Source organism: Vulpes vulpes, chromosome 7, assembly GCF_048418805.1.
Source record: "Vulpes vulpes isolate BD-2025 chromosome 7, VulVul3, whole genome shotgun sequence".
In the NCBI taxonomy this organism is placed as follows: domain Eukaryota; kingdom Metazoa; phylum Chordata; class Mammalia; order Carnivora; family Canidae; genus Vulpes; species Vulpes vulpes.
Window position 1 is genome coordinate 17,116,389 of NC_132786.1, and position 26,397 is coordinate 17,142,785.

Sequence of the window (26,397 nt, forward strand, 5' to 3'; positions counted from 1 at the left end):
CCAGGTGGCCGCGGGTGCTGGCGATGTTGCTTCCCGGACCAGGAGCCGGGGCGGCAGGTGCACCCCTCGTCCCGAGTGGGCTGCCTCATGCGGTCGCAGCACAGCACAAAGGGAGCTCTCTGTCCCCAGAGCCAGGCTCACCTGCCGCGCTCTCCACCCGGCACCGGGACGGCGCCTCCTACACACCACGCAGCCAGAAAACCGCTGTCCCGCGAGGGTCCCCGGAAGCCACCTGAGTCCCCGTGTGACCCGCTCCCTGCCCTGTGACCGGCCCGGCCGAGCTGATGCGACCCTGGTCATCTCCAGTCCTGGGAGCCCACCACTGAGCCCTCGCTGGAGCGCTCCTAGCCTGAAGCAGGCTCACGGCACCGGGGAGGTGCTTTTGTGGTGCCTGCAGCAGCCTCCCACCAGGCCCGGGGCAGCAGGGGGACACGGGGTGGGGAGAAGCACCTCCCACAGAAGCACCTCCCAGGTGCCGTGAGCCTGCAGCAGCCTCCCACCGGGCCCGGGGCAGCAGGGGCGGCGCGGCCCTCGGGGGCCCGTGCCGCGTCCTGGGGCGTCTGCTCAGGCCACCTGCTCAGACGGGGCTCAGCTCGTGCCAGTTGTTCCTGAAGCCACGAGTCGGGGGCGGCAGGTAGCACGGGTGCGAGAGGGCACGGATGGGGTTCTGCAAGGTTAAGGTGCTCCTTCACGTGCCCCGGGTGCCGTCGTGGGCGCCTTCCCACCCCCCCCACACGCTGACAGGTCCCCGCGCGGAGCACACGTCTTTTCCGGGCTGACACACGACCCGTCTGGCCTCCCCATGCCCCCGCCCAGCCACAACCATGTGTTTGGCAGCAAGGGGACCGGCGAGCCACGTGCCCCCCCAGCCCGGCGCCCCACAGCCCCCATGTGGGCACCCCGCTCAGAGGCACAGAGTGGGAGGTCGGGACCCCACGGGCTGCCCTGCCCTGGGCCAGAGGTGGAACACGGGCCAGCAGGAGTCCGTCGGGCCAGGGGAGAAGTGGACAGCAGAGCGGCGGGGCCCAGGTTACCGCCCTACACGCACCTAATCACTCCTTCCCTTCCCCCCCGCCACTATGATCCACCCTGGGAAACTGAGGCCCCCTGGCTGGTCAGCCCCGTGAGCGCTGGTGAAGCTGCCCGCGTGCAGGAGGAGTCCGTGTCCAGCGGGCCGGCGGGGGTGCTCCTCTGCCTGGCGCTCTGCATACACCCGGCCCGGGGCCTCCCCGCACCCCCACCTGCCGGCCGGCGCTCCCCTCCCTCCTGGCATCGCCCACACCCCGTGGTCAGGCACAGCCCTCCCCAGCGGGCCGCAGGGCACCCTCAGCGTCGGCCACCTAACCAGCCACCAGTGATGGGGGTGATGCCCGGAGGTCACATGCCGACAGGTATGACCGGGGATGGGGGGAGTTCGCATGGGGAACTGCGGGGGGTGGGAGACACCCCACCTGGGCTGGGGCAGGGCGTATCAGGGTCCAGATGAGCACTCCAAGGCCCACAGGTTGGCAGGGCCACAGGGCAGGGGGCAGGAGCCACAGGGCCGGCCAGGGAAGGCCCGGCATAATCTGCTGCCTCTCTCATCGGGCCTCTGGGTCCCCGCCAGGAGGCCGGCCTGTGGAGGAGGGCGCCCCGAAACCCTGCTCGCCCGTGCCATCGCCCTCCCCCCGTGAGGAAACCCAGCCCTCGCAGCCGCCCCATCCCGCTGCCCACTCGGGCCCCCGGCGCTGCCCTCCTCGTTGCTCCACAGCCACGTCAGAGCAGCCATGCCCACTGCTGCCCCACCTGGCACCTGGCGCAGGCTGGGCCAAGCCACAGGAGCAGGGCGTCCACACCCCTCACGCACCATGCTCTGGCCTCCCTTGCTGCAGCGATCCCCCAGGGGGGCTCCAGGCAGGGGTCCCAGGGAGCAAGGCCCCTGCCCTGGCCGCTTTCGGCCCACTGCCCCAGTCACCACCTGCAGAGCGGTGGCACCTGGCTGCACAATCACAGGGGTTCCCGGCAGGTTACTGGTCCTCGCTGCCCCCATGGTCATTGCCACCAACGGACACAGCAGCGCTCAGGACGTGCGGCCCCGGGCTGAAGGGACTGCTGCACACTCTGCAGCCCTGAGCTTCTGGCCTCCGAACACCTGCCCCACGCCCGCGGCCTCAGCACACAGGCTCCTCAGGACTGCCCTGCCCTCCGCTTTCCAAACCCACACTGCTCTGGACACAGGGCCCTCCAGCTCCGGTGCAACAGAGAAGAGCCTGGTCCTTCCAAGCAGAACCTCCACGTGGTGGGAAGGGGAGATGCCAGAGGACTGCAAGGAATCCCAGCTCTTGGAAGGCCAGAGGAGAGCAGGATGTGCAAGGGTCTGTGTGCACACATGTGTATAAGTGGGGTGTGAGTGCAGGTGTCTGTGTGTGGGGGTGTAGGTTGTGTGTGCATGTGTTGGGGGAGTGGAGGGTGTGGGTATATGCATGTGGGTCTAGTGAGCCATGGGTGTGTAGGCATGCATGTGTGAGCATACATGGTTGTGGGTGTGCACATGGGTGTGCATACGTGTATGTGGGTGTGGGTGTGCGCATGCATGCATGTGGTTGTGTGTGTGCATGTGTGTGTGGTTGGGGGTGTGCGCATGCGTGTGTGCACGCATGTGGGTGGGTGTGCACATGCATGTATGTGGTTGTGGGTGTGCATTGTGTATGTGGGGGATGCCTTCCCTGTTGCTTTTATAGTTTTCATTTCACTGATTTCTGTTCTTGTCGTTTCTACCTCCTTCTGCTTGCTCTCGGGTCATTTTGCTCTTTGGTTGTAGGTTCTTGAGCTTGAGTCCTGTGGCTCAGATTATTGATTTAAGACTTTTCTCCTATATGAAAAATCTCCCAGTAAGCACTGTTCTCACTGCTTCCAACAAATTTTGATAATTTTCATTTTCATTTGGTTTGAAATATTTTGCAGTTTCTCTGGAGTTTTCTTTGATTTATGGATTATTGAAAGCACGTTCCTTACTCTCCATATATTTGGGGATTTTTCCATCCATTTCCCTGTTATTCACTTCAAGTTTAATTCCTCTGTTGTCTGAGCACCTACTTGGTTTGGTTTCTAGTCTTTTAAATCAGCTAAGGTGTGTTGTATGGCCCAGAATGTGGTTTGTTGCGCTGAGCGCTCCGCATGTTCCGCTGTTGGGTGGAGAACTCCGTAGGTGTCAGTCAGACCCAGGTGGTCACTGCTCTGCAGGCCTCTGCACTGGACGCACCCTGGCCCGACTGCTGCATCAGTCAGAGGGCATTGGGTCTCCAACCGCAGGTGTGGGTCTGCACACCTCTCCACACGGTTCTGTTTGCCTTATGTGTTCTGATGTACTTTTCACAGATTGTTGGGTGCATATGTGTTTAGTGCTACTGTGGCTTCTGGGAGGATCAGCTCCTTTATCCTTATGTTGCTCTTCATCCTTGATCCTGTTTCTTGTTCTAAAGTCAATATCGTCTGAAATTAATACAGTTCCCCCAGCTTTCTTTCGATCAGTGTCTGATGAGCAGGATGGCAGTTCTTTCTCCGTGTCTTTCTTTAAATCAACCTAAATATCTACTTTAATAAGGATCTCCCGCAGACAATATACAGTTGGGTTCCGGCAGTTCACTCTGTGAATCTCTGTCTCCAAATTGTCTCAATCAAGCGACCTAAGGTGGTTTTTTTTCTTTTTTTTTTATCATCCATTAGACTTTTCATGTTTTTTTTATCAAAAAAACAAAAAAAAATGATTATCAACATGGTTGGATCGATATCTACTATCTTCATGACAGTTTTTATTCATATTATTGCTTACGTCCTCTTTTCCCCCCTTCATATTGTGCCTTTTGTGGTTTTGCGAGCATTTTATAGGGTTGGGTATTATATTTTCTTAGCATTGCATTTATACTTCTTTTTATAATTTGAGTTGTTGCCTTAGAGATTACACTGTGCAGTTTTAACTAATCCTAGCTCACCTTCAAAGTGATACCCTACAGCTCCACGCGCACAGAGGCGCTGCCTGTCCCCAAATTGTCCCTTTGCCTTGATATCATTTCTTTCACTTAGTCACCCTACACATTGTTGCTATTGGTTTGAAAAACAATTAGTCTTCAGATCACCTAAGAACAACGCCTTGAGCCACAGCCTGTCCAGCAGCCTTCCCGACACCACGAGGAGGCGAGGATCTGATGATCTGCTACCTGGAGGATCCCTTCTAACATTCTCCTGCCGTGGCTGGTGGCAATGGGTTCCCTCCACTTTGTCTTAGAAATTACCTACTTGTCCTTCCATTTTAGAGGATTACTTCTCCAGATACGGAATTCTGCGTTTGGTGGTCCAGGCACACACGTTTCACACATTGACACTGTCCAGCGCTTCTGCCTCTTTCTTCCTCCATCGTTTCCCTGTACAGCTCAGTGAGCTTTCCTTGATGTATTCATCACGGTTCTCCAGAAAAGCAGAACTAACAGGATGTCGGCAGCCAGAGAGAGATTTTCAGGAATTGGCTCCTGTGAGTGTGGCTCTACCCAGGTCTGCACAGTGGGTCAGTGAGCAGGAACCTCAGGCAGGGCTTCTTCTGCTGCAGGAGACCTAGGTCTGTGCTCTGAGGGCCTTCACCTCACTGGACCAGGCCCTCCCACATTGAGGACGGCTCGTTGCTCTACTCAGGAGCAGAGTGCATGATGTACCTGTTAACCACATCTAAAAAATATCTTCACAGCAATATATATATATTTTTTTTAACCAAAACAGCATCATATCCTAGCCAAGCTACATAAAATTAACCCTCACCACTGGGCACCCGTACACGTCTCCTTAATCCTCAACTTAAGATAGTAGCAGCTGTACTACAGCAATTAGCCCTTGAGTGGGGGCAGGGCTAGAAGTTATCATCCATTAGACTTTCATGGGACTGGAATGAACATATATGCGGAGAAGAAAACATTTACGGATGGTAGCAGAGGGCAAGGAGCTGGGGCCATTGTACAGGGGTTCCCGGATGATCCACCAAGATTGACTGCTCCCCTCGTAGCAGAGAAAGGCCGATGACAATTCCCAAGCAAGAAAGCGACCTAAGGTGGGTTTTTTTCTTTTTTTTTTCAATGACCTACGGTGTTTTAAGAGTAGAATCAGCTGTGCACTTGTAAAAGCTTCACAATCACCTCTCAGAAAGAATAACAGGGATAAAAGAACGTACATAGCGCCTTTGTAGAGCATGTTCGCCCTATGGATGCAATTGCTGCAGAAATACCCTCAAGAAAATAGTAAGAAGTGATAACATAATTAGAAAGTGATGAAGTTTGAGTGTCTGTTGACGTTGCTGTTTTTTTCCAGCTTTATTGAGGTATAATTGACAAAATTGTAATCTATTTAAAGTGTACGCTGTGATGATTTGATAGACTTACACGCTGAAATAATCACAAGCAGGTTAATTAACACATCACTTCACAGCGTCACCTTCTTTTTTTCTCTTGGTGGTAACATCCCCGATCCACTTCCTCTACCCATTTCCAGGGTGTAGCACACGCTGCTGGCCGTGGTCACCGTGCTGCACCGTCTCCCCCACGTGCTGACTTTGTGACTGGAAGTTGGTTTCCTTTGGCCGACACCCCCCTTCCACCACCCCCAGCCCGAGGCACCACGGTTATACTGCCTCTGTGAGTTCAACCTTTTTATCTAGATTCTACGTGTAAGTGACCCGAGGCAGGGTTTACCCTTCTCTGGCTTCCTACGCTGAGGATAATACCCCTGGGTTCATCCACGTTGTTGCAAACGGTAGGATTTCCTTCTTTATATGGGTGACTACATCCCATCACATATGTGTTTTCTATCATACTTAGTAGTACATGGACCAGTTTCCTTATCCATTTGCCCGTCAATGGATGCTCAGGCTGTTTCCATATCTTGGCGATTGTGGACAAACCTACAGCAAACGTGGGGTGTATCACACATAAAAATCTATTCGAAATGGATTAAAGACTTGAACGTGAAACCTGAAACCATAAAGCTCATAGAAGAACATATCGGGAAAAACTCCTCGACATCGGTCTTGGCAGTGATTTCTTGGATCTGACACCAAAAGCAAAGGCAACGAAAGCAAAAATAAACAAGTGGGACTATATCACACGAGAAAGCTTCTGCACAGCGCAGGCAACAGAACGAAAAGGCAGCCGGTGGAAGGGGAGAAAATATTTGCAAACCATACATTTAATAAGTGGATGATATCTGGAATATGTAAGGAAATTATATAATTTAATAGCAAACAAACAAAAAGCATTTACAAATGGGCAAAGTGCCTAGAAAGAAGACAGCCAATCCAGATGGCCCATGGGCCCGTGAAAAGACTCTCAACATCACTCACCACCAGGGAAACGCAAATCAAACGCACAGATGTCCCTTCACACCTGTCAGGATGACCGGCCTCTAGAAAGTCGCCAGGTTGGTGCTGGCGGAAATGCAGAGACAGGGGCGGCCCCGTGCTTGCTGGGAGTGCTCACTGCTGCGGCCACCCTGGGACACAGTGTGGAGGGGCCCCAGAGACCAGGGGTAGGACAATCACGTGGCTCGCCACCCTGAGCTCAGCCGGCCCGGCCGCCCCCTGCGAGGCACCACATGCCGCTTTTACAGGAGAAACGAGGAGCCCTCATCTGCAGGCCCCAGAGACAGACCCCCCTGAAGCCAAGTTCTCCTCACACGGACAACATTCCCTTACCGCTGAACAAAATTGGAGAGGAAGGCAACTCATTCACTCAGAAGGAGTTTCCTCAAGGATTTCAAGGCTTTGTCCCCTGAGACAATTGCCGAGCTCCCAGTACGAAGGGGACCCAAGTAAACTCCCATCGAGACCCAGCATCACCCCAGAACCCGCTTCTGCCCACCGGGGAGGGGCAGGGCTGGCGCCAACGCCACCCTCCTGGGCAGCAACCCCACAAGCCCTCAGAGGCCAGCTTCCCTGTTTCCCTGGCGGGGACCCCAAGGCTCCTGCTGGCAGGGACCCCCCCTCTGGTCACACAGCAAGACAGCGAGGGGTCGGGGCCAGAATCCTCCCTGGGCCCTGGTGTGTTCCGACGCTCGCTGAGGCCAGTGCAGCACGGGGCCGCCACGACGAAGGCAGAGCAGGCGTGCGAGGCTCCGGGAGCCAGAGCCACGGGCTGGGTAAGCCGAGGCCCTGCTCCCTCTAAGCGTGTGGGCCAGCAGCAGCCCCTCCCACCCCAGCTTGGCCCTCAGTTACAAAACCTGACAGGCCCTCAGTTACAAAACTTCATGAGTCGCCAGCCTGCTGCTGTTTTAGGGAAGATTGGGGAAATCTGCTCCAAGGGGCACCACAGCCCCGTGATGATTCAGCAGCAGCAAATATTGATGCCGAGCGCTCCGGGGGAAGGGGGACCATGTTGCCAGGTGCTACAGGCCTGGCTCCTGGGCCACGAGCACACCGACCGCAGCCCTTGCTCTGATGGTCACCAGCTCTGGGGACGGGGACCTGGATACCCTGTTTCCCTTACATCACCCCTTTAGGGACTCTTTCCAGATACCTGCAGACAGGTAGAAGGCACATATTGCACACTAAATCCTAGGAGGTACCTACACAGGCGTGGGGGGCTGGATCGTGTCTCCTCTCTACCTCTCAGGACCTCAGAATGGGTCTGTATGTGGAGAGGGGTCTTTAAGGAGGTGATGAGGTAAACGAGGTCACTAGGGTGGGCCCTGCTCCAGTGTGACCACGTCCTCATCAGAAGAGGATGTCAGGACGCAGACCTGCACTGAGGGACGACCCCGAGAGGACCTGGGGAGGACACGACTATCTGCTCGCCCAGGGGAGGCCTTGGGAGGGACCCCCTCCCCCCCTGGATCTCGGATGTCCAGCACCAGGGGACGACGGATGCTGTTCCAGCTGCTGGCCCCCAGTGCCCGGTGAAGGGGCCCGAGCTGCCAGATGCAGGGGTCGCCTCGTTGGATCCGCCTGGTAACTGGGAGGGAGGTGGTGCAGACCCACTTGACACACAGGATGACAACGCTCACAGGTGGGCTCTAAGGGCAGAAAGCTGACCATCGTGCTGTGGTGACATCGGGAGTACTTTAGGCTGGTGGGCTTTCTGGGCATAGTTCTGTTTGCTTGTAGAGAACAACTGAAGGAGTCGGAGCCGCTTTCAAAGCTCCGCTGGGCAGACACGTAGCTGGTTCATGTAGGCGGCCCACATGCAGTCACACGGAAGGCCGTCAAGTGGCTTTCCCGAGAAGCAGGTTGGCTCCACCTGATTCTTACAGATACAAAAACATCAAGTTTCAAGTCACGGTAATTCCAGGGAGCACAGACCATTGTCCCCCGGGCATCTGGATGCCCCCAGGGCCGACCTGGCTTCTGTTCTACTCTGCAGAGGTGGGAGGAGGCCAGGTGGGGCTCCCAAAATGGTTTGCAGGAGACATTCGGGTTAAGTTCAAGGGGATCCGTGAACGGCTTTGGGGTCCTGGCTGAGGCACAAATAAGGCAGGGACTGGTCAGGGCGCAGTTGTCACCACGGGTTTTCTCTCCTTCATATTCCTAAGTCACACTGTGAACAGCATTGGCGGCAAATAAGGGGAGAGGGGTGAACGGCTTTCTACATGTAAAGAGCTCATACGAGTCAAGAAAATCATGAAGCCAGGGTGCAAAGCGTCCTATCCCAAGGGGATACAGGTGACCGGCACAGATGGGAAGCAAAGTGAGCCGAGACATGTAAACTGGAGCCCCGAGGAGATGCTGTTTTGTCATCCATACTCGAGGCAGCAAAGGCCCACATGCCTACGCCTTCATTCCTCTGGGGTCAGTGCCACCTCGCCCCCTGGCTGCACAGCAAAGAGAACACACCCAGCAAAGAGGGAAGGAAAGGTGTGCCCAGGCGAGTGGGTGGCCTGAGGCAAGCTGACGGGTGCGTGTGCGCAGGGACAGAGCGAGGTGAGTCACAGCAGAAGCTGGAGGTCTGCCCGGGACACGGAGGTCAAGGTGGGCACGCGGAGGTCAAGGTGGGCACATGGAGGTCAACAAATACTGAAGCCAGGCATGGGGTGGCACAAACACCCAGCAGCGGCGCCAGCAACCATGCCGTCAGGTCCCTCAGTGTCTCCCCATGCTGTCACCCTGTCACCCTGGTGCCCTGACAGGTTGGGCCTACCCGACCCCCTCACCAAAAGGCAGAACCAGAAGGCCCCCCCCCCCCCCCCCGCCGCCAAAGAATGGAGCTTGTGGGGAACTCCAGGGCCTCTGGAAGCTGGGCCTGTGCTCTCATGGCCCGAAGGAGGCCATTCATGGCTCGGGAGGGACCCGGGGGAGAGCCCACAGCAGAGGGTGAGGCCAGGAGGGACCCCCCTCCACTGCTCGGCGACAGAAGAGCTCTTCCCAAAGCATCTTGAGTTTGTGCTTTCAGAGCTATTTGGGAAGAGGAAGAGACATAAAAACCAGATACCACACAAAGGGACACTTGGAGAATGAGAGCGACCTTTTGGAAAAGAAACCAAGTGTTCGGGTAAAAACGGGTCTGAGAGCTGCCCGAGAAAGTACGAGAGGGGAGGCTAAAACCAGACAGAACGTCGGGGCAGGACGGCCTCAGCTGGACAGAGGGGTTCTGCTCAGTCCCTGGGGTAACACGGAGAAGCTGAAGTCCTGGAGGCCACCCGGAGGTGACGGCACTGATGGGAAGAGACCCACAGAGTCCACCTCTTGTGTAACTGCCTGGGAGATGCCAAGGATAAAGGCAGGATTCTAGGAGCTTCCACGAAAACACGCAGGTCGCTGGCAGAGGGCCTAGACCTGAGCAGACAGCCGAAGGGTCCCTGGAAATTCTGGACTCCTAGGGAGGCCCAGGCGGAGCTCTGCACCCGGGCAGGAGCCACACTGAGGGCCCGCCGTGGGACCGCCAGACGCACAGAAGCTTCCAGAAGCATCTGGGTTTGCACCTTTCTTGGAAGTTACTTGAAAATGGTCTGCAGCAACAGAAGAAAAAGCCAAAGAGAGAAAGCAAGAACCCGAGGCCCTCGGCTGCCCTTGGCTGGGTCCCCAGGTGTCCCGCTGGCTCCAGCTGGTCTCTCGGGCCTCTCATGGGCCCGTGTCTTCCCTGTGTCCCCACGTGGCTGTCCTCTCTGCTGGTCTGTGTCCTGATGTCCCCTTCCCACGAGGACGCCAGTCCTATGGGATTAGAGCCCACCCCAGTGGCCTCATTGTACCTCCATCACTGACCCCATCTGCAAACCGTCATACCTGAGGTCCGGGGGTTCGGGCTTCCCGAGGTGGGTCCTGGGGGACACGGTTCAGCCCCTCGCATGTACTACCATGTTACCCCTGGAAAGAACAGAATGCACAACGCAAATTGCAACACGCCCGATTTTGCACACCCGATGGAGTGTGAGGAAAGAGAGCCCATCTGGCCGCGCACCCCCCAGGCCTGTGATTTACAGCACCTGCTGCCGCATTTGTGAGGGTTGGTCCCTTCACACGGCCCGGAGCTTGGGTTTTCGGGCACAGCTGGTGAGGGCGGGTATTTTTCTCTCTCTCCTCCTGTGATCACGTGCCCTCAGCCACCTCCGCCAGCCCACGTGGGGATCTCGGGGTTCTGGCCGTCAGCCGGTCCCCTCGGCCCACGCAACCTGGTGACGACGTGGCTCCCCCGCGGGCCGGCGGTGCTGAGCCCCCCCCCCAGGCCCTGGGTGCGCGGTGCAGCCCCTCTTGCCCGGAGCACGAGCAGGGGGAGGCCGAGGCCCAGCCCGCACGGGCTGCCCCCACTGGTGCCCAGCGACCCCTGGGCCCAGCAGTCACTAGAAATGCCCCCCAGCGGGCTCTCTTCTTGTCCACAGAGACACACGCCTGTCGTGTGGAGGCTTGTTCCGTCTTGCTCTCCCTCTTACACGTCCTAGTTCTTCTGTTGCGAGAACAGAGGATTTTAAAGCACAAATTTGCTTTGCCATGTTGACCTACAGGTACTCGCTTACTGGTTTTTAACTGTCATGACCTATTAGAAAGAAGGCAGCCTGCAACTCAGTTACAGAAACGACTGTGACGTGACCGACCGAGACCCTGTACAGGTGACGCCAGAGCGGCATTAAGTCCAGAGACGCAGGGGGAGGCAGGCACAGGAGGCACCGGGCAGGTTAGCAGCCAGGATCGGATCTGCAGTGTTCTCCCGAACTTCAGGAGCAGCCGGGGTGTAGGGTGCGCGAGGAGAGTGACCCAAGCCCCAGTACGTCAGCGTCACTGGAGTCATGTCACTGTCTACACGTGATGACCTCGCGGACAGAGGGGAGGTGGATTTTGGCATTGGGAAAGGACCACAGAACAGCTCAGTCCCCCGCGGTCTCTGCAGAGCGGGGTCATGTGCATCCTGTTCTGCGATTCCTTTTGGCTCACTCATACACTCCTGCACGCACTCGCATGCACATGCTCACATGCACCCACTCACCACTCATGCATATGCTCACGTGCGTGCACATAACTGTGCATACACACAATGCTCTCACACATGTGTACACACTCACGTGCTTCCATGTGCACATGCTTGCATGCACTCACATGCTTGCACACACATGCTTACCTGCATGTGCTCACATGCATATGCTCACACACCCAAATGCACACATGTGCATGCAGACTCGTGCACATGCTCATATGTATGCACTTGTGCACATGTTCACACATGCACACACAGATGCACACATGCGCAAGCTCTCACACGTGCATGTGCACACACATTCATGAACACAAACTCGCACTCAGGAACTCAAACTCACACACACATGCTTTCACACACACGCAGGTGCCGATGTTCAACGCTGGTGATTCAAACCAGAAGAGACCTCCACACCTGTTTGGAGGAGACACCTGGTATTTCCTTCATGGGAAGCAAGCGCCAAAGGGAAAAGAGTTTTGCCCTCAGCTTTGACAGGTAATCCCACTTCTGGGAGTTTATTCGAGGAGAAAGTGAAAGTGAGAGGAAATGTTTCTGTAGGAGGAAGTTCTCACAAGTGTGAATTGTCGGAATAGAATTCAATGATGTAAATGCCCATCAACAGATGGGTGTGCAAAGGCACTGTGGCACACTGGCCACGCATGCTGTGCAGTCAGTGACGTTATCCTTTAGAGCAGTCTTTAATATGTGAAAATTCTACATGCTACATAAAATTTTTGAAAAGCAGGAAAAAGACAAAACTGATAACTATGGTTATCTCTGGGTGGAAATATTATTGACAAGTTAAACGTTCCTTAGATTTTTTTTTGCTTTATTTTCTATTCTTATACTCAGAAGGATAGGTGCATTTTCCAGACGTGCATCCTGCCCCGTGGCTCGTCCAGCCCCAGCCCCAAGACATTCTGGGAGCCCCGAGAACTGCACGGGGCCCGTTGGTGCAGAAACAGCACGCCTCATCTCCCCACGCCGTCCCTCCTGCATGTGGACAGGCTCCCGTCACCCTGGTCCAGGTACCACCTGTCGCCGTTGCCCTGGGCATAGGACTGACGCTAACTAGTCATGGAGTAACAAGCTGGCAGTGTGGCTGCCGCTCCCCTGAGACCAGTAACCACGTCTCATTGATCTTCGCAGTTCCCATCAGGCCTGGCAAGTCACCTGGATGCTAATGAAGTTCCACACACATTCACAGTTTGATTTGATTTAAATTAGTTCAGTATTTATCATCCACCAAGAAAAAGCTGATCAAACTGAGCTCTGCAGGCGTGAGTCTGAGCTGTGTCTCACTTGCCGGTAGAGGCCCGGCCGCAGAAAGCAAATAACTCAGCGTGTCTTGCCAGGCGGCCACCGTCGACCACACACCCTGGGGTCTGCCCAGGTGTCCACTGGCACATCGAAGACCCGGATGGAGCTGGGAGCCTAGGCAGGGCCTGCCTGGGTGGGGGTGGGGGGTGCTTGGCGGTTGGCTGTGCTTGGCCTGGTTCATTACACTGGGATTTGACAGGGAAGGACGCGGGCAGGGAGCAAAGACATGGGCCAGCATGGGGGACGGGGGAGGGCCATGGAGTGACGGGCCACGGGACACCCTCAGGGACCCTGCAAGGAGACCCGAACTGTGTCCCGGGTGGGGAGGGTGACGCTGGAGCCCCGCTGCAGCTGGGTGGGTGGGCAAGGGATTTAATGAGCACCAGCATAGGTCCTCGGTGCCTTGAGAAGCCAGGTTTTCCTGCCACAGTGTGGAGGAAGATTCTAGAACACAAACGCTGTGGGGTAGAGATGTTTGTGTGCTTCACCAATCTGTGCCCCTAGGGTGGGCAATGGGAGGCACCCAATAAAGGTCTGTTGAATGCGTAACAGAGCAAGCACTGGAATGAGACGGCTGGTGGCCCCTTCTCGTGCCGGGGACAGGGGACAGGGGTCATCTGCTCCCGAGGCCCAGTCACTGGCTGCCGCAGCTGTGAGCATCACTGCGGGAGGAGGGGCACTGCCTGCCACCCAGGGGCCTGGGGTCTCCTGGGGAGCATGCCCAGAAGCACCCGATGGGACAGGGGTCCTGCCCGGAGGACCCTACCAGCTGGCTGGGGAGCGTCGCCCTTCTGTCCTGCGTCACAGCTTTCGAAGATCCTGATGAGAATGTGGAAGCCTGTGTCATCGAAGACTGCTGGCTGGAGGGATAGCCAGGCCTCTGAAGAGAGGTCAGGAGCCAGGTCACACCAAGCCCCGCAGGAGACGAGGTGGCCCCGGTGTCACTGAGCCCCCAGATCCCCTGCTTTGCTCCGCAGGCTGCATAGCTGCGGCAGGCGCAGCCCAGTGGGGTGTGAACAGGCTCCTGGGGATGGGGCTGGGCCCCCCTCTGACCTCCCACGAGGTGGGCAGGGGCGGGGGTCATCACAGGACAGGCTCAGCCGAGCTCACCACCACCTTGCCACGCAGCCCGGGGATGAAGAGTGTCTCTACGGCTTTAGAAGGTTGAAGAAAATCCACAGAGAAGACTGCTTCCTGGAGCGTGAGCACCGCATGGGATGCGGATCCCGTGAACCTGAACCAAGTTTTATTGGCCCAGAGACACAGGGGCCTTGGTGCTCACTGCTGACTTCCGGCTGTGGCGCAGTGGGAAGTGGTGACAGGAGCCTGCGGCTCTTGGAGCAGGAGCCACTTGCCCCCAGCCCTTCGGGGTCTGCAGGCGCTGCCCGCAGTTGGGAGCGAGGGCTGCACACCAGCACCCGCACTCAGGGCCGAGGCTGGCTGTCCACGCACTGGGGACGTCCTCTGACGCCCCAGAAGTCCTGTCGCGGTGGGAGAGCAGCAGGTCGTGGGCCACACGCTCATTACCCCGCTGCCCAGGGAGCCTCATGCCCCCGGGCCCCCCGCACCGGCACCCCGCACGCAGTAAACGCACGTGTTCCTGGACAAGTGGACGGTCCCCGCAGGCCCCGTGCTGGGGGGGGTCATAGGGAGCCAAGCCGGGGTGACCGGAGCGGGGGAGCAGGCTGTGGAAGCCAGAAGGAGCTCCCCGAGGTGCCCCAGGGCCCAGGACGGGGTGGGGGCGGGCAGGCTGGCGGGTGGCCCTGGGCAGGTGGGGACAGGGTCAGCTCTGAGCTGGGAAAAAACTAGCACATCTGGCCTGGGTTGGCTGCGTGGGGGCAAGGGGCACGGCCCAGCGTCCACGGGCCAGCAATGGACCGGAGGCCAAGTAGGCAGCATCTCCCAGTGGCCAGGTGGGAGGAAGCACGTCCAAGCTGGGGCCTGGGCGGCGGCAGGGAGCTCGCAGGGCATCTTGAGTCTGAAGCAGAGCTGGGGGGGGGGCGGCCCCAGCCTGGGGCCCAAGGCCCTGGAGAGATGAGGAGGGGCTGCTGGGCCCTGCAGCTGCCGCCACCCGCCCCCCCCCCGCCCCCCCCCCCGCCTGCCTCCGGGTTGCATGTCTGCCCCGGGAAGTGCCTGAGGTCAGGGTGAGCTCCTGCCCCACCGCCCACGCAGTCCTGGAGCCTCTGGTGTCCCCGAGACACGAGAACCTGGCCCGTGAGCCCTCCGTCTGCAAGGGGGCCCCAGCCGCCCCACCTTCACCCCCGTGAGTCACTCGGGTCGCGTCCGACTTTGGGGAACCCCAGGTCCCACCTGCCGGGCCTGTGGCCAGTCTGTGGGCGGATCTCAGGGAGGGGCGTGAAAGCCAGGTGTCTGGAGCCCTGAGGATGTGATCTCTGCAGCCCTGGGTCCCCACCCCAGCCGCTCTTGCGGCAGTGGAGATGGATCTAATGAGCCTGAGGGGTCACCACCCGATCTTCATATTAGCACCCATCTTTCCTGCGTCTTCAAGGACTCGGGACAGAACGTTTGTCCAGGGCCGTATTATAGTAAAACCCCAGCCACGTCGATTCTGCTGTTTATCGTGATGCTTATCATCACTTGTATTTTATCGGCCAGACGTCTGGGGCAATTTTCTTTTCATTAGCATGAGACTCTATTATTCTGAATCACAGCACAGAAAGGGGGATGTTTATTTGAATGAGATGCAGTTTCTCTTTACAGAATTTATGTAGAATGTCTCCTAATGCATTTTTAAAGTGAAATCCGAGAAGCAATTTTCATGCCAGCTACTATCCTGCAGAGACACCAGAACTTGGCGATTGGCACAAAAAGAAAAACCACATGTAACTTTATCAGTTAGGGAAAAAAAAAATGTGAATGATAAAATTGTCCTTCTTTTCCAGAAAGCAGCACATGTAAATTTTTTTTTAATAAAATCTTTAAAAAGTAAAAAGTCTGACTTAGGTGGTGAATCCTGAAATACATGGGAAAGAGAAAGGAAGGCAAGTCACCTGGAACCCGACCAGCTGGAGAGAAGTGGTCCTGACAGTGCAAACTTGCTCCCCGGCTTTATTCTGTGCAGCAAACACACTTATTAGCTGGGCAACGTCGCTCTCATGGCTTCCCCCGCAGGGGGACCAACCCAGGGAGATATATGAACAATAATTTCCCTTTTGTCATTGACCCCTGCAGGGGCCATTATTTAATTTATTTATTCCTGAGAGACACGGAGAGAGGCAGAGACCCAGGCAGAGGGAGAAGCAGGCTCCATGCAGGGAGCCCGACACGGGACTCGATTCCGGGACCCCGGGGTCATGACCTGAGCCCAAGGCAGACGCTCCACCGCTGAGCCCCTCCCCCCCCCCGTGCCCAGTTGAGTTTTGTTATCCTGGGCATCCGTGTGTCCACGCCCCTACCCCGGTTCGCTCCGTGTTCAGTGCTGTGGGCCTGTTACTCCAAACCCCCACTTTGCTTTCTTGAAAGCGTCTTGGTCCTTAGCAACCCTTTGAATTTCTGTGGGAAGTTCAGAACCAGCTTGTTTTCCATAAAAAGTAACCATAGGTGGTCTCCCTGGGACTGCACTGAACCACCAGGTTCACCTGGTGGGCACCCACACTCCCGGACACCCCAGCCCATCGGGGCCTTCCCCTCGATCACCGCCCCGTCCTGTGTCACCACAAGGCGTATCATCTGCCCCAACCAAGTCCTTGCATGACATTTATGTGACCCGTCCCTCCCTGTCTCTAGCGCTGGTCTCTGCTCTGGGGTCTGGTCTCCATAGTGATCACGGCCAAGCCCCGTGGCCACCGTGGAGGGGCGCTGGAGCCTGGGGTGCTGCGGGCTCGGCCCCACCGGCCTGGGCCAGCGCGTCTGCGGGGAGTCCCGCTGGGCCGTGGGTGCAGCCGACCCGCCGTCCGCTCCACCCGAGACCCTGGTAGGGCTCCAGGCCGCCGTGGATCACTAACCCTGTGCTTCCCGCTTCCTGCCCCCCACGTGTCCACCTGCCTTCCTCCAGGCACGCGCACATTTCACAGGGTGCATCCTGAGGTCCTGAGCACGGTGGCGGCGGCGCTCCCCTGGTGGTTTCTCTGCGCAGCCCACAGGCACCCAGGACTCAGCACGACAGCCACCGGGGACCGCTCACCAATGTCACGGCCCCATTACCACCCTCATGCGAAAAACGCCACCGTGCCCAGCATCTCGCCGCCTACATGGAGAGCCACCACGACTCCTCTGGGGTTTGCCCCAGCCGAGCTCACCAGGCTCTGCCGCTCTTCCCACCCAGACACTCTTCCTTCTCTGAACTCTAAGCCTTCTTTTTAGAAAATTATGGTAAAAACACACCCCATAGGGACACCTGGGGGGCTCAGTTGGTCACGTGTCTGCCTGCAGCTCAGGTCATGATCGCAGGGTCCTGGGATCGAGTTCCGCATCAGGCTCCCTGCTCGGCGGGGTGTCTGCTTCTCCCTCTGCCTCTCCTCCCCACTCATGCGCTCTCTTTCCCTCTCTCTCTCTCTCTCAAATAAATAGATACAATCTTTTTAAAATACACATCCCACAGGGGCAGCCCGGGTGGCTCAGCAGTTTAGCACCTGCCATCAGCCCAGAACATGATCCCAGAGACCCAGGATGGAGTCCCGTGTAGGGCTCCCTGCAGGGCACCTGCTTCTCGCTCTGCCTGGGTCTCTGCGTCTCTCTGTGTGTGTCTCTCATGAATAAATACATAAAATCTTTAAAAAGAAATACACATCCCATAAATTTTGCCACATAATCCACGTTTAAGGGTACAAGACAGTCGAGCTAACTGAAGTCATGCCTCACGTCAGACTCCTACAACTTCCTCCTCGTGCAAAACAGAAACTCTGCTCCCACTGAAAACCCCTTCCCTCCCCCAGGGGCCTGATGGCTTTTTATATACTTAGGCTTTTTCCATCACTGTCATCACTCTCCGTCTGGTGGCCAAATCGCCACAATGTTGGCTTCACAACCCATGTAGGCTGGCTCTTGTGTCTCTTAATCCTTCATTATTTTTAAATCTTTAATCTCCCATTTCTCCTTGCTTTATGACACAAAGATGTATCCCAGGCACACGTCTCCCCTCCGCCGTGCATCGGAGGGAGGCGCCAGGGACCACTTCCCGTCGCATTGCCACAAGACCATTCCAGCTGGCGGAGTAGGACAGGGTCGCTTTTGTTGAAAGCACAGATTTAGACCAATATTTTCAATTCAGGTCTAACGTGGCGGTGTCTCTCCTGAACATGATTTAACTCTGGTTGTTACACTTTCTTTGTTATTATACATATATGTATCAATTATTTTTTTAAGGAGTCAATTTATATGAACTGTAAGGAGAAGTCAGTGGCAATGACCCCAATATTCTTTCCAACAGTCCGAGTGGAGAGCACGATCCTTTATCTTTGGAGGGAGACCTGCCAGGGGCCAGAGGGCAGGTCACACCACGGTCCTCAGGCTGCACGGCCGTCCGAGGGCTCCTCCGGGGGTGCTGGGAGCAGGACAGCGCTTGGCACATATTTGTTGAGTGACTGGGTGGGGGAATTAGTCCATAAACAGGCCAAGGGTTGCTTCTCCCCCGGGAAGCAGTGAACCTGCGGGTTGGGACCCCTTGACGCTCCGGCCGGTGAACCAGTCTGAAATACGAGAGCTGGGGTGCACACAGAGAGGCAGTGGTGATCCTGGGGAGGCAGAGGCCTCTGACCAGGCCCTGTCTGGGGCCCAGCAAGCACGCGTGCTGCTGAGGGGACTACGGAGGAGACGTGGGACGCCCCTGCCCTGGCCGCAGGGCCTCTTCCTGACGCCCACAGCTCCCTCTCAGGTCCGCTCATGCACTGCTTTTCACGCAAGACCCGGTCACATGCTAGGATCATCCTGCAGGAAGGAGGGCGGAAGTGCCGTGGAAGTCCCCGCATGGAGTAAAGTGACAGATCCGATAAAGGCTTAAATATCCAAAATATGTAAAGAACTTCATAAAGCTCAACAACAACAAAACTAAATAATACAATGTAAAGATGGGCAGGATGTGAAGAGGTATTTCCCCAAAGAAGAGATCCAGGTGGCCCCCAGGAAAGATGCTCAGCGAGCGCCTGGGGGCCTGGGTGGCTGAGCGTTGCCTTCGGCTCAGATCATGACCCCAGGGCCCTGGGATCGAGTATAGCACTGGGCTCCCCGCAGGGAGCCTGCCCCTCTGCCTGTGTCTCTGCCTCTCTCTGTGCATCTCTCATGAATAAATAAAATCTTTTAAAAAAGAAAAGATGCTCAACATCACTCATCATTAGGGAAACACAAACCAAAACTACAATGAGGGCGCCTGGGGTGCTCAGTGGGTTACACGTCTGCTTTCGGCTCAGGTCATGATCTCGGGGTCCTCGGAAGGAGCCCCATGTCAGGTCCCTGCTGGCGGGGACCCTGTCTCTCCCTCTGGCCCTGCTTCCAGCTCGTACATGTTTGTTCTCTCCTTCTCTCTCGCAAAAATAAATAAACAAATAAATAAAAATTTTAAAACTCATGCTGAGTTACTACCTCACACCTGTCGCAATGGCTAAAATTAACAATACAAGAAACACCAGGTTTGATGAGGGTGTGTAGAAAGGGGAGCCCTCGTGCATTGTTGGTGGGAGTGCAAACCGGTGCAGCCACACTGGGAAACAGTGTGGAGGTTCGTCAGAAAAATTAAACACAGAGCTGCCCTACGACCCAGTAACTGCCCAGCAAGGTGTTTACCTAAAGAATACAAAAATAGGGACACCTGGGTGGCTTGGGGGTTTAGTGCCACCTTCAGCCCAGAGCATGATGCTGGAGACCCGGGATCGAGTCCCAGGTCGGGCTCCCTGCGTGGAGCCTGCTTCTCCCACAGCCTGTGTCTCTGCCTCTCTCTGTGTCTCTCGTGAATAAATGAATGGGATCTTTAAAAAAAATACAAAAATATAGATCCAAAGAGGCACCTGCTCCCTGGGGTTCACAGCAGCCAGGTCCACAATAGCCAAAGTAGGGAAAGAGCCCAGATGTCCGTGGACGGATGAACGGGTGAAGAAGACAGGATATGTACACAGTGGACGATCGCTCAGCCCTCAGAAGGAAGTCCTGCCATTCGCCACAGCGTGGATGGACTTAGAGGGCATTACGCTCAGCGAGACAAGTCAGTCAGAGAAGGACAAACACCATATGATCCCACTCACATGGAATTTTTTAAAAAGATTTTATTTATTTATTCATGAGAGACAGAGAGAGAGACAGAGAGAGAGAGAGAGAGAGAGAGAGAGGCAGAAGCAGGCTCCATGCAGGGAGCCCGACGTGGGACTCGATCCCGGGACTCCAGGGTCTCACCCTGGGTCGAAGGCAGGCGCTAAACCACTGAGCCACCTAGGGATCCCCTGTACCAGAATTTAAATAAAAATTTTAAAAGGAAGGAAGGAAGGAAGGAAGGAAGGAAGGAAGGAAGGAAGGAGAAGAAGAAGAAGAAGAAGAAGAAGAAGAAGAAGAAGAAGAAGAAGAAGAAGAAGAAGAAAAAGAAAAAGAAAGAAGAAAGAAAGAAAGAAAAAAAGAAAGAAAGAAAGAAAGAAAGAAAGAAAGAAAGAAAGAAAGAAAGAAAGGTGATGGCGAGCCTAGTTTAGGTACAGGAACCCCACAGAGAGCTGCAGGTGTTGCCCCAACTCTTCTGCCACCAGGAGGACGTGGAACCTGCAGTCGGAAGTCGGCAAAGTTCAGAAAATCCTGGGAAGGAGCCGCCAGGAGACGTATTTGAAAGAAGTAGACGGTTTCTCCATGAAGATAGAACATGGAGCGTCTGTCATTCTGCTGGGACCTAAATTTTCTTTACCATCATCCCTTACGGGGAGGCTGATTTCACCACCGTGGCGTCTCTTGTGCGCCCGAACATCACGCACCCAGGTGTGACACGGAGGCCTGCAGTGCTGTCCCCGCGGAAACCAGAAACGGGAGGACAGGAGCAGACCATGCCTTGGGGACACCCCGACGGCACGGCTGGGCCCTGCCACCGGGCAGGAGGTGGCTGCGCACAAGCGTCTGTCCCAGGAGCAGGTGGGCTGGGCATGGGCGTTGGTGGCCCTATGGCTGGTGCCCTGGACGTGCGGGCACACGGCCTGCCTCCCCCAGTGGCCTGCATCAGCGGACGAGCCCTGACCCTCAGTCTACCCCTTGCGCTTGGTTAAATCACAGATTTGCTTAGGAACTTCCCGTTTGAAACTTGATCATATTTTTAAAACTGTTCATTTAGCATTTGGCCAAAAATAAATAAATAAAGGAAAATTCGTACACGTCCACATTCTTCAGTGTGGTGCTTCCCTGGGACCCAACCCGGGGAATGTGTCAGACAGGTGAGCGAAGCCACACGCGAAAAGGCTGCTGTTCCTCGCCCCGTGCAGCATGGAGCGCTCTCACTGAAATGCCGCTCCAAGGAACCCTTAAGGACGAAGGAAAGGTGCAGAGCTCATTGGATTACATAATTTCTTGAGATATGTTTTTTTTGACTGACAGGTCGGCTTCAACATGATGGGCTTGTAAAAGATTCCTGGCCACAGAGTCCCGTAAAACACAAGATCGTTAGCCCTCCAGCCACACGTGTCTGTGTTACGTGTTAGGGGCCACCCTGCAGCGTGCAATGCACAGCCGTCCCTACTTCCCGCAGCACGCCTTGCCTTAACAGCATCCGCCCCGGAAAACCCTCCGTCCTCCTGGCTTCTGTGGGTGCGTATTCCACTTTAAAATACCATCATCCCCTTAAAAAAAAATAAAAAATAAAAAATAAAATAAAATAAAATACCATCATCCCCAAACACGGTGTTGACAGTTTTGCCTTTTATATTACGTTGACTTTATTTTTAAAGAGTTTTATTTATTTATTCATGAGACACACAGAAAGAGGCAGAGACACAGGCGGAGGGAGAAGCAGGCTCCCTGCAGGGAGCCCAACGTGGGACTCGATCCCAGCACCCCGGCGTCACGCACCCACACCCTCTGCAAGTCTGTGCTCAGAGACTCGGTTTCCTGGACTGTGGGTCACGGGCTCCCGCATCTTCACATTTCCAGTAAGAACATTCCAGGCTGTGGTCTCTTCAGTCCATACAAGCACTACTCCTCCATGGCCTGCGCTTGGCGAGAGCGTGCTTATATTAGCACCACAGACAACTCATTTCATCTTCAACATCCACTTTGAGACTAAACTTACGGTAGCATCCAGAATTACGTCAGATATGTCACTGTCCATGAGACAAACCTCTGAAAGTTTTCTGCTGACCCCAAGCATTGAATGAAGACCTTGACACAATTTTACTTGACTTATTTTCTACTTTAAAGGATCTAATGACTCCCACAAAAACTGATGTTATTCAACTGATCTTCAAGTTCTATTTTTGGGCGTGGAGGCCACATATTAACAGATACAGCTTTCCTTTTTGACACATGCAGAAAATCCAGAAATAAAAGTGAAAAAAACTAATGAACAATGACAGTCATTTGATCCAAAAAGTCATGCCTCTCAAAGCAATTGCTAAATGCAGCCTCTGACGTTGTACATCTTAATTCCTCACCTTTACAAATTATTTTCTTAAAATAACTGCTAACTTTTGAAGCACAAGCTGACGGCTTCTCAGCAGACTTTTGCCCCTGAAGATTGGCGGTCTGTGCTGTGTGCGAGGCCAAGCGCCCATCCATGGACTTTATCCTGTGTCCACGGACATGGACTATATCCTGTGTCCTGCAGAGCACGCAGCCAAGTCTGGCAGGCGCCCCAGCAGTCCCCCAGCCCCCAGCAGGGTGCCCCAGGCCTTTTGCAGGCCATGCGGTTCTGGGACAGGCTGCCCACATTCACCAGTACTGGCCTGGCAACTCTGTGTTTTCGGACCCTCTTGAAAGTCTTACAAAGTGAAGATGCCCCCAGAGGACACAAGAACAAGGAGACATGGCCCCATTATAAACCCAAGCCATGGATCCCAAGTCAAAAGTAAATTGAGAAAACATATTTGTATTTGGAATTTTTTAAAAGATTTTTTATTTCGAGGTATTCTCTCCACCCAACATGGGGTTCAAGCTTACAGCCCTGAGATCAAGAGTCACTGGCTCCACAGGCTGAGCTCACCAGGCTCCGGGCTTTGTGTTTAGGGGTGCTCAAGTGTTTGCAAGTAGCAGGCGGTCTTCAGGGCTGAAACCCCAGGCGGGCCCAGCCCTGTCCATGGCTACCTTGGCGGAAAGCTCTGGTCCTTGCACAGGTGGCTTCACCCAGGCCCTGCCACTGCCTGCGGCACCCTATGAGGCAGGGTCCCATCCCTGCAGGTGCGGCCCACGATGCCAGTGGATGCTCCTTCTAGAACAGCTCACCCAACACGTGACTTTGCCTTTTCCATGTTTTTTCAATGTATCTCTGCCTCTTCCCTGCAAGATTTCTCCTGTTCCAGAGATGGGATTGTACACCGAGTGGAAAGGGGTGGATCTGGTGGGACCTGAGGGCACCCCACCCCCCGTGTGCCTCACCCTGCCTTCTGCACACCCCTCTGTGAGCAGGACCAGAGCTGCGGGCGCTGGGGTTCCCAAGTCTGTGCATCCATCCCGAGACGTATTCTGCAAAAGGGGGATTGTGATTGCCTCCCCCAGCTTCAGGCTGCTGTCCCCTGGCCAGCTAGTGAGGGTGGAGAGCTGAGCGGTCATTCTGAACCAGGGCGGTGGCAGCAGGCAGGTCCCCGTGTGTGACATGTGGGCCGGGGCCTTGTCACCTTCCAGCCAAGTCCCCGGCCGCCACGGCCTCCAGACGGCTCAGAGGCAGCTGGCCCTGCAGGACGGCCCACCGTCTCCCAGGCTCCCTGAGCCCTCGGTCCCTGTGGGGTCCTCCCCACCCACCCTCCCTGCAGGGCATCCCCCCACTGCCCTGCAGGGCCCCGGCACAGAGCCAGCCTCACACAACCCCACCAGCCGGGTACAGACCCCTGCCCCAGCCCCATGGGTGGGTGAGGGTGACCCTGGAGTGTGGAGGGGCTAAGTCCTCCACTAGCATTTCCTCAGGACACAGAGCCACCTGGTGACATGTGTGCCTCAGTGCGTTGTCCCGATGAGGCCACGTAGCAGACAGACCCACGCGGTGACAGTGTTTGAAGCATAAGTGATCATGATTCAAATAACCCGTTTCTGGACCCGTGAGTCATCATGCTGGGAACACGCGGTGGCTGGCCGTGACCACGGGTGGGGACCTGGTTTAAAACCGGTGACCTCGTTTACCTTTCCCAGCCTCTGTTAGTGAAAACAGGTCAGCTGAACCCACTTGTGCCCGGAGCCGAGGCAGAGCTGGCTGCCAGGTGCTGGGTCCTCCCGGGGCGGGGGGGGGGGGGGAGCCTGAGCCCCCTGGACTTCGTCGCCTGAGGGACTCTGAGCTCGGCTACAGCCACGGACCCCTTCCATAGTGGGCCCGGGAGGGGCTGGGTGGAGGAGGCCGTTCCTCCGTCTACACTGTCCTATGGGAGCCACACGACTCGCTGCCCCCAGGGCAGGCTGAGGACTGGGGGTCAGGCAGACATGTAGGGATCTCAGGGAGCCCCCTGAGGGTGCAATCCTGGGGTGTGAGCGGGGCTGGGTGGCCCCCACACTTGTCTTCCCAGAGCCCATAATCGTTAGATCACCTGCCACCGGCGCGGCTTGTGAGCAGAAGGCAATGGACGGCCACTGCACCATGTGTCCCCAGTGAGGGCCGAGCTGGCCACACCCAGACTGGCCCCAGGGCTCTGTCCTTTCTCCTGTCACCTTTAACACAAACCCCCCCGAGTCCTCGGAGCCCTGGTGTGGCCTGTCCATCCTCTACACACACGGCCATCCGCTCCTGCCCCCGACCCCGAGGCAGAGGTGGCGTGAGGGGGCTGCTGAGGCCTGCCCAGCCCTGGAGCCCAGGGGGCCGTCTTGCTTCGGGAACATAGGCTACAGGGACATTCTCCAGCTACACAGCAGACATGTGGGGTCTTCCCTATTTCTAGGTTCTCAAATGAAGGTGGAAACTGATTTCTGGGATCCGGGAGGGCCCGAGGGACCACTCGGGGCGTGCTTGCTGCCTGTAAGTAATTGAAACATTTGTGAATTAGGCCAGAATGTCTGAAATAGTTCGTGCTTTTAGTAACACGTTCACCGCAGACCCCATGCTGGGACCGGCCTCTCTGCAGACCCACTCTCGGCTGCGCCACCCACCCCCCCCCCCCGCAGCTCTGGGCTGGGCCCCTCTGCACCGCCCGCGGGGGGATCCCTCAGAGCGTCTTTCAAAACAAGTACAGTAATGGGCAATGACAGAGCCGCTGGTCGCAAGCATCACGTGGCCACTTGAGGCCTGCGGGCTCCTTGCCTCCCCTGAGCAGGGCCCCAGGGAGGCCGCCTGCCACCCCCGCCCCACCTGCTTCCTCCCTCCACCTCCCCCAGGCCCCCAGGGAGGGAGAGGAAGCCCAGACGCAGCCTCTGTTGGCCCATCTGCAAAATGGAAACCATGCTCCTGCCCTGCCCCCAAGAGGCAGCCCGAGCATCGGGGCGGGACGGGGGTCCTAGGGGTCCTACAGCGCAGGGGGTGGCAGGACGGCCCAGGGCAGAGCACCGCTGGGCTGGGCCCCCTCACAGGTGGGAGGTGCTGGGGGTCCTGACTTGGCCTGCTCTCAGCCGGTCCAGAGGGTCCTTCTGGTGTCAGGAGGGGACTTGTAACGCCCCCTCCCTCGGGCCCAGAAGAGTGACACATGGGTGCTGTCCATCGCCCTGACTAGTGCAGCCTCTGCTCCCTGCCCCCGGGGTCTCAGGGACAAGGAGCAACAGGAGGAGGAAGGTGGCCTCACTGTGTGTGTGCTGACCCCCGGGGGCCACCAGTGACCGCCCGCCCTGACAGCTTCACCCCGCTTGGCTCCCCTGAGGGTGTCCGAGGACCCCCATCCTGAAGCCAGTCGGGCCAGCAGCCAAGGACCCGCCGGGCTGCATCTCCCCACACAGAGATGAGGACACTCCCCTCTCCCCCATCGTGACCCTGGACACAGGGGTGGGCTTCCCACGGATCCGCCGCTGGCCTTGGTGGCCCTGGCTGGCTGCCAGACTCGGCCGTCTCAGCGGGGCGACCAGCCGCAGGAGCCTGGGGTGGGGGGAGCCCTTCCAGGCTCAGGTCAGCCCGAGCGCACTTGTTCTCACTGACATTAAAGCTCCGAGGAATAACCTAATAAAAAGTTAAGGCACCAACTGGCTGGAGCCGCCCGCTGCCACTGCGGGGAGGCAACGGTGCTTCCCGGGGCCTCCGGTCCCACCCCGGGTGCGTGGCCCCCGCCTCCTCCCAGCCCAGCCGCCATCGGGCGCCAGCTCAGAGCTGCTAGTCCTGAGTCCTGCGCACCGAGCGCCTGAGACACGCAGGGGCGCCCCGGGCCTCCTCCTCCCTCCTGGGGCAGGTGCACGTCGCACTGGCCAGGCCTGGAAGACCTCGGCCCCGTCCCCTCCCAGGGTGCGCCCAGGCCGCAGCTCAGTTCCTGCCTCCAAGAGCCGCTGTCTCCCTGTCTTCATCAAACACAAATTCCAGGAAGAGCATTTCCCAGGGATGCTCAGCGGGAGGAGGGAGGTGGCCGCGGGGCACAGCCCCCAGGCCTGGAGCGCCAAGGCGGGTCGCCCGCAACCACCGTGGAGGAAGGCGGGTCCCTTCCCT

At 56.7% G+C, this 26,397-nt stretch overlaps 1 long non-coding RNA gene across 4 annotated transcripts; it reads left to right on the top strand.

Annotated features, from left to right (window-relative positions):
- The first annotated feature begins 408 nt into the window (after positions 1 to 408).
- Positions 409 to 15,684, top strand: LOC140599796 (uncharacterized). Of its 4 annotated transcripts, none has more exons than XR_012002791.1 (6): positions 409 to 1,391; positions 2,006 to 5,074; positions 5,512 to 7,152; positions 10,800 to 11,114; positions 11,778 to 11,906; positions 12,264 to 15,684. It is a non-coding gene; the product is annotated as an uncharacterized lncRNA (long non-coding RNA). The 4 variants fall into 4 exon arrangements; XR_012002792.1 differs by having other exon boundaries at positions 10,822 to 11,114; XR_012002790.1 differs by having other exon boundaries at positions 2,006 to 2,354; positions 4,293 to 5,074; positions 5,512 to 11,114.
- The last annotated feature ends 10,713 nt before the right edge of the window (positions 15,685 to 26,397 follow it).